This window comes from Macrotis lagotis, chromosome 1 (assembly GCF_037893015.1).
Source record: "Macrotis lagotis isolate mMagLag1 chromosome 1, bilby.v1.9.chrom.fasta, whole genome shotgun sequence".
In the NCBI taxonomy this organism is placed as follows: domain Eukaryota; kingdom Metazoa; phylum Chordata; class Mammalia; order Peramelemorphia; family Peramelidae; genus Macrotis; species Macrotis lagotis.
In genome coordinates this window covers 189,032,811-189,040,429 of record NC_133658.1, presented here as the reverse complement: position 1 = coordinate 189,040,429, position 7,619 = coordinate 189,032,811, and the positions used below count along the sequence as shown (strand labels likewise).

Below are 7,619 nucleotides of genomic sequence, written 5' to 3'. Positions count from 1 at the left end.
TTAGCAGTCAACTATGAAAAAAAAATTTAAAGAAAAAAGAAAAGAAAAAAAGAACAAAACAGTCAACTACGTACAAAAGTCATGTGCTAAGTTCCTGATCTCAAGGCAGAGATGTGGCAAAGTGAAGAGTATTTGGGTCTAGAGTCAAGAAGACTCCATACATTTACCAGTGATGTAGTATTGGGCCTCTGTTTATCCCAGTTGCTTCAACTGTAAAATGGAAATAACTCCCAACATTGTTGAAGAGAAAACAGGTCATTCGACCTGTTTGTCTCTGTTTTGCAATCTGTAAAATGGGGGTGATAATAGCAAGTATCTTTCATTGTTTTTGTGAAGATCAGGTGAGATAATATTTATAAAGTATTTAGCAGGGTGCCTTGCACCTAGCAGGCACTATTCAAATATTAGAATTATTATTATTATTATTATTATCATTATCATTATCATCATCATCATTATTATTATCATTATCATTATCATCATCATCATCATCATCTTCATTACTATTGCTAATCTATGAGTGTTGGGGTTGGTTAGTAGGTAAACTGTCTGAGAAATTCAATCCATTCATGAGCCATTCATATGCATTTTCTGACAATGTAGACAGAATTCCCTTTCAAAACAAATGCCTTTGTTAATCATAAAAGCACTGAAAAAAAAAAGCTACAGCTGCTAATCTTGGTTCTCACATTGAAAAGACACAAAAGACTACTGATTTTCATCCTTCTAAAGGACCTAATTTCCAAGAGCTAAGCCAAAACTTTCCAAAGAAGTTCCTGACAGAAGTTGGGCATTTCAGAATGTCCTCCCAATACAATCTTAAGTCATTGGGATGGCAATTATTTATTCTTTTGATGATAATCAATATTTGTTGGCATAACAATTATTTATTATTTTTATAATAATTGTTATTTGTTGGCATAGCAGTTGCTTAATTTTATGATAATCAATATTCATTAGTATACCAAATTATTAACTATTTTTATAATAATCAGTTTGGGATAGAGGAAAAAGAGCTGACTTTGGGGCCAGAAACATTTGTTTCAATTGTTACTTTTAACATATATTAGTTGCATGACAATGGGAAAGCTATTTATTTTCTCAGCACCCCCAAGAAGTTTTCTAGAACTATAAAGTAACCAACAAATTGTTGATCCAAATCAGTGCAAGGAGTTTCCTTACTGAAAAGTCCCCTTACCAATAAAATCACAGGTTCAAAACTATCTACCTAAAAAGTTACCAATCAGTGGTAAAGCAATAATTACCAAAAACCTTCATTTACCCCATTTAGATAGGCATTTATTTGACCTTCATTTGAGGAATTAATGGACAGGAACCTTATCAGGGTTTTTCCATCAGGCCTCAACATCTTTAAGTAAATGGCCAAGCTAAAATTATTGTCCTCATCATTATTATTATTTTTAAAGCTAACATGACTATATAGTTCCTGCTTACTGTGCTAAGTTTTTTACAATTATTTTCTTATTTGATCCTAATAACCACCCTGGGATTGTTCCTCATTTTACAGATAAGGAATTTGAGGTAAATAGAGGTCAACTAGCTAGGAATTATCTCAGGCTGGATTTGAACTCAGGTTTTCCTGCTGCTAGAACCCCAAAACACTATTGGAAGAGAATGACCAAAAGTATCTGCCAAGTTCTCATTGCTCAACTGGTCAGAGCATGTTCTCTAAGGTTTCTGCCTTCAAAAATACCCCATGAGAATAGGTAGCTATATGTCTTGGCAAATCAAAAAGCAGATGACTCACTCTAGCCCACTGATCTGCTGATTTTTTTTTCCAGAAAGTAGAGCTAAGATCATTCTGTATCACTTATTTCCACCCTCTTTTTCCTACCTCAATACAATGATGGTCATCCAATTTATCCACTCCTCTTAAAATGATGTTGCTGCCTTGCCCCTAAAATTGGGCTCCTCCAGTTCATGCCTCTTCTGCTTCCCAGCTGAGAGTCTTCACTTCAGCCTTGTTTCCTTCAAATAGATCATTGTAGTCATGAATCATATTCATGACATTGCTGCCCTCTGATGGTCCTGATAGTTGCACATACCTAAACAGGACTTTTGGTTAATCCCTCACCTTCACCTGATCAGTAGAAATTCTGTTGGAAGGATTATCGCTGAAATACTAAACACGAATTGTATTGAATTAGTGAGGAGTTGAGAATCTGGGACTTGTTGAAGGGAGTGAAGGAAGGACTGAATCATAGGCTGGGTGTTAAAAGGGTTTTCAGAGAACTTCAAGTTCAATCTATTCATTTTTTAGATGAGGAAACATTGGACAAATTACTTCTCATTTCTGGGTCTAAAGTAACAGAGGAGAAAGAAAATTGTTTGGTTATATGGATAGTTCAGGAAGTCTTACTACAAATAGTTGCAACCATATTGGGGGATGAGAGTTGAGAAAAGATGAGAAGCCTCTTCTTATTAGGTGTTTTATTTCCAACATTACTATCCTTTGTTCTCCAGGTGAGTTCAGATCCATGGGAAATAATACAATTCTCTCTAATTTTCATTCTGTTTCCTTATCTAACACCTACAGTAAAGAGAATTAATCTGAATTAGGTGTAGGACAGCTATTCTAAATCTCAAGTCCTAGATGCTCACCACGGGAGAAAGAGAGGAGGGAAGAAAGAGGCAGAGGGAGAAAGAGAAAAGAGGGGTCAGTCAATCTAGGAGGAAGAAGAAATGTATAGAAGCTATATGTGATTTTTAGAAAATAAGAAAAACCTGGAAATTTCAATGGATGTTATTCTTTAGATCTCTTAATTCTTGCCTGCTAGGTGGAATAATGGATAGACCTGAAGATCTAAAATCAAAAATTTCTGAATTTAAATCAAGTTCAAGATACTTATTAGCTGTGTGACATTGGACAAGGCATTCAATTACTACTTGCATCAGTTTCCTCATATGTAAAATGAGGAAAATAAAAGCACCTACTACATGGGGTTATTGTGAAGAATAGCAAAGATAGTATTTATAAAATGCTTTGCAAATTACAAGTGATATATAAATGTTAAATATTGAATTACTATTGACTCTCCATCTTTTATTATAGGAACTCAGTTCTTAAAATAACCTCCAAGGCAGTCAATCTCAGAGGCAAAGGGGAACAAGAAAAATTTGCTCTGCTTTCTCTTTTTTTCTCCCTCAGTCTTTACTCTCCACTGTGCCAGGAAGTAGTTTTGATCAATGAGTCTTTTAGAACAAAATGCTCAAAAAAAAAGATCAACAAGTGACCTAACCTTGGGGTGGAAAAGAGTATCATTTTATGTCTCATTTAAGCTAGTATCAGCTAATCTCCAAGGCCTCCACTCTAACTGAATCATTCTTAGACTTTAGTTTGGGATAGTCTTCATATGTAGGGCCAAGGAAAGTCCAGTTGGCAGGACCCCAAGAAGACCGAGGTAGTGAAGCCAATGTGGGGGGTGGCAGTAGCTACCACTATTTTATGTTTTGTAACAAAGTCTAAGTTTGAAACTTAATTCCTAAACAATTAGGTCCTAGTAAAAACCAGAATCAAATTCAAGAGAAGGAAACCCAGGGGAGGTGTCCTCTCCATTCTGTTCAGTCTGTCAATCAGTGAACAAGGACTGAAGCATTTTCAGGCACTGTGATAATCACTGTAGATTATAAAGAAAGGGAAAACTATGTCCCTGACCTCAAAGGGTTCACATTCTAATGGCAAAATCAATAAGTGAACTACTGTATACATATAAGAAATATATAATGGAAATGAAAAGTAGTTTGAAGAGGAAGATTCTAGCTGCACAGTGTTTTGACATATAGTAGAGAGGATAGCCAACTCTTTCAGAAGGCAGGATTTGAGCTATCTTGAAGGAAACCAGAGAAGTCAAGAGGTAGAGATAAGAAAAGAGAATCCCAGCAATGGAGGACATACTTGAGCTTGTTGAGTTCAAGAACCCCATCTGTTTCACTGAGGAAAGGGAACTGAGGCTAGAAATTTTGAAGTGCAATAGGATTCTTGAGGTGCTGAATCACTGAAGATTGTTGGGGTGCTGTAGAAGTGAGCATTATTGAGGTATAGACCTCGCATGTTTCAAAATTCAGAAGTTCTTTAATTCTGAAGCCGATTTGAGAGAAAGAAAACAGAAAAGAAAAAAAACACAAGGCCATTGAAATCAAAATCAAGAATATCACCCACTAGAGGCTGAAGTACTAGGTGATTAGAAGATTCCCATGACTGGAGAAATAGATAACCAGCATAAAACAGACCAAAGGCCTTCAACCCTTGTCCTCCTCTGACATTGACTTTCTCTCAATTAACCCAGATTCATAGATTCACAGTCCAGACCACCTAGTGGAATTCTAAGAGGATTAACAAATATACACAAAAGGAGAGGAAGGGTAAATTGGGGCTGGGGGGGTGAGGATCGAGTGATCATCATGGAGTCTAGAATGATGAAAAGTAAAGAGTGTTGGTTTGTCGATGTAATCCTACTACTATGTAGGCAGAGAGTATTCTGAACACAGAAAGCAACTCTAGTTCTTTAGTTCCAAATTTTCCCTCAAATACTTCTTAAAAAATCCAAATCTAACTTTAAAAAGGGAGAGATAATATAAAATAGTTTCAATTATACAAGATTTTGAAACTTTTCACAAAAATCAATATCAAGAAAATTTAGGGCAATTAGGTGGCGCAGTGGATAGAGTACCAGTCCTGGAATCAGGATGACTTGAGTTAAAATCTGGTCTCAGCCATTTAATAGTTGCCTATCTGTTTGACCTGAATAAACAAAAAACAAAACAAAACAAAACAAAAAGTCATGATTGAATGGTCCAGAAAGTCCCAGGGAATACACAAGAAAGAAATCCTCTATTCTTCCCTTTCTCTAAATCTTCTTCAGTTTTCCAGGCCTTCCTCCCTTCTCCTCTTTAACCCCCTCCCCAGTAGCTTAACTCATCCAGAAACTCGTCCCCACTTTGGGAGATGTTGAGAGACTCTGTCCACCAGAAAAGGGTAGTCTTAGTTGATCACTGCTTAAAATCCCTTTTACTTAGAGATTCTATAAAGAAAGTCCTAATCATCTCTTCCCTTCTTAGTCATTTTATCTATAAAATTAGAATCTGATCAAGAGTTGAGCTTGTCATGCTCACTTCAGCAGTACATATACTAAAATTGGAATGATACAGAGAAGATTAGCATGGCCCCTGCACAAGGATGATACGCAAATTCGTGAAGCATTCCATATTTTGGGGAGTGATGTTCAACCTTGAAGGACTCGCTCATTCCATCAGTGCAACAATCGGGAGCAATTTTGGGCTGTCTGCAAAGGAAAGTGCCATCTGTATCCAGATAAGGAGCTGTGGAGTTTGAACAAAGTTCAAGGACTATCCCATGCAATTTAGAAAAACAGATATCTTATTGTCTGATCTCTAAGGATATGATTTCTCTCTCATCACACCCAATTTGGATCAAGGTACAACATGGTAACAAAGTAAAGACTGACAGAGTGCTTTCCGTGGGGGAGTGGGGGGAGGGAAGTAAGATGGGGGGGGGGATTGTAAAACTCAAATCTTTAATAAAAATTAATTTAAAAAAAAGAGTTGAGCTTGTCAGAACCAGAAAAACATTGTATACCCTAACAGCAACATGGGGTGATGATCAACCTTGATGGACATGCTCATTCCATCAGTGCAACTACCATCTGTATCTAGAGAAAGAATTATGTACTTTGAACAAAGACCAAAGACCATTACCTTCAAATTAGGAAAAAAAATTATCTTATTATGTAATTTTACTATCTCATACTTTATTTTTCTTCCTTAAGGATATGATTTCTCTGTCATCACGTCCAACTGAGATCAATGTATAACACGGAAACAATGTAAAGACTAACAGAATGCCTTCTGTGGGGGGTGGGGGAGGGAAGCAAGAAGGGGGGGGGGAATTGTAAAACAAATAAAATCTTTCTTTAAAAAAAGAGAGAGAGAGAGAAAAGAACTGAGCTTGATAATAGAGGTCTGAATTGGTTGAGATCTAATTCGACTGGGCAAATACCAAGAGTCAAGCTACCTAAAGAAACTTTCCAGACTCTTTAACTGTCAGGGACCTATAGAAAGAAGTATCTTGTTATAGAAGCACAGATCCTAAGGCCAGTGGTCACTGTATACTGGAGGACATAGTGGCAATTAGAAGCTGTCAGAGTTACTATGAGACAGTAGGAACAGCACTGAATTTGCAGTTAAAAAACTTTTGCAAAGAACTTAGGCTGGAATCCCAATTCTACTTCTTACTAGTTGTGTGACCTTAGATAAAGCACTTCAGTTCTCTAGAGTTTGGTTTTATCATCTGTAAATTGAAGATATTGAATTAGACAAACTCTAAGATACCTTCTAAGTTTTGATCCAATGTGCTGCTATTTACTTCTCCATCACTACTTACTTTGATCCCCTTTTATTACTCAGGATGAACTCACTATAACAGTCTCAGAAGACTTTACTCTCATTGCCCTATGTAACTTCACTCTTATTGCCTAATATGATTTCACTAGTGTAATCTCAATAAATCCCATCATGATTTCAATTTCACTGCCTTTTTTAACCTTAATGTGACCTTAAATCTCATTGCCTCATATTTCTCAACACTCTCTGTCCTGGGTGATTCTATTTTCCTGAATCTCACTAGTGTGAACAGTCCCTCTTTTGTGTGACCTCTCTATTCTCAGTACATCATCATTTACTAGTACGAACTCACTGGTACAGCTTTAATTAACATATGAACTTGACCACTGCTGTGGTAAATTTGGGGGAAATTTTAAAAATTTAAATGGGAATTTGATTTTGATCTTTAAAAACTCCTCCTAGAAGGGAAAATGTGATGAATGAAGTGACTTTTATTTGTTTCCAATGAGAGCTATTGTACAATATTGACAGGTTGCCTCCATGTATATAACTCAAAAACATGAAGGCAACCTGTCAAATCTGGCATATCAACTATTTGGCTAACATCTAGATAACTTTAACTTTGATCCAGACTCAGACATTATATAGGAAAACTCTGAGATGAAAATTTCAGAGGGAGCAGGAGGAGAGAAGATTTTCACAAAGAAAATTTCTTATATTCATTCACCAATCTATAAGAATTTACTAAATTACTAATGAAAACATATATCCTGCACTTTGCAAGTTTTAAAGCATTATATAAATGCAAGCTATTATAAATGCTATGAATTAAGCATTGTGCAAGGTCCTAGTGAAACAAAAATACAGTTCCTGCCCTAAAGGGGCTTACAATCTGTAGGAGGAGATAACATAAATAAAATAGTGCAAAACAAATACAAAATGGGAGAAAAGAAGTATCAGTATCTGGGATATCAGGAAAAACTTGTTCCTAGAATCTAACTGAGCTTAAAAAGAGGCTAGGAATTCTAAAAGGCAGAATTTAATCCAGGCCAAAGTAATAGCATAAACATGAGAATTTGAATATTATTTGTGTAGAACTGCAAGATCAGTTTGGTTAGACCAAATAGAATGAGGAGAAATATAAAATAAGAAAGATAAGAAAGGAAGGGTGTAATCATGTTGCAAAGGGCTTTAAAATGTCAGAGGTTTGCATTTGATCCTAGAGGTCATCCAGAGGG

At 36.1% G+C, this 7,619-nt stretch overlaps 1 non-coding gene across 1 annotated transcript; it reads left to right on the top strand.

Moving 5' to 3' along the window:
- The first annotated feature begins 5,125 nt into the window (after nt 1–5,125).
- Nucleotides 5,126–5,232, top strand: LOC141510366 (U6 spliceosomal RNA). The gene has a single exon (XR_012474862.1). It is a non-coding gene; the product is annotated as a U6 spliceosomal RNA (small nuclear RNA).
- The last annotated feature ends 2,387 nt before the right edge of the window (nt 5,233–7,619 follow it).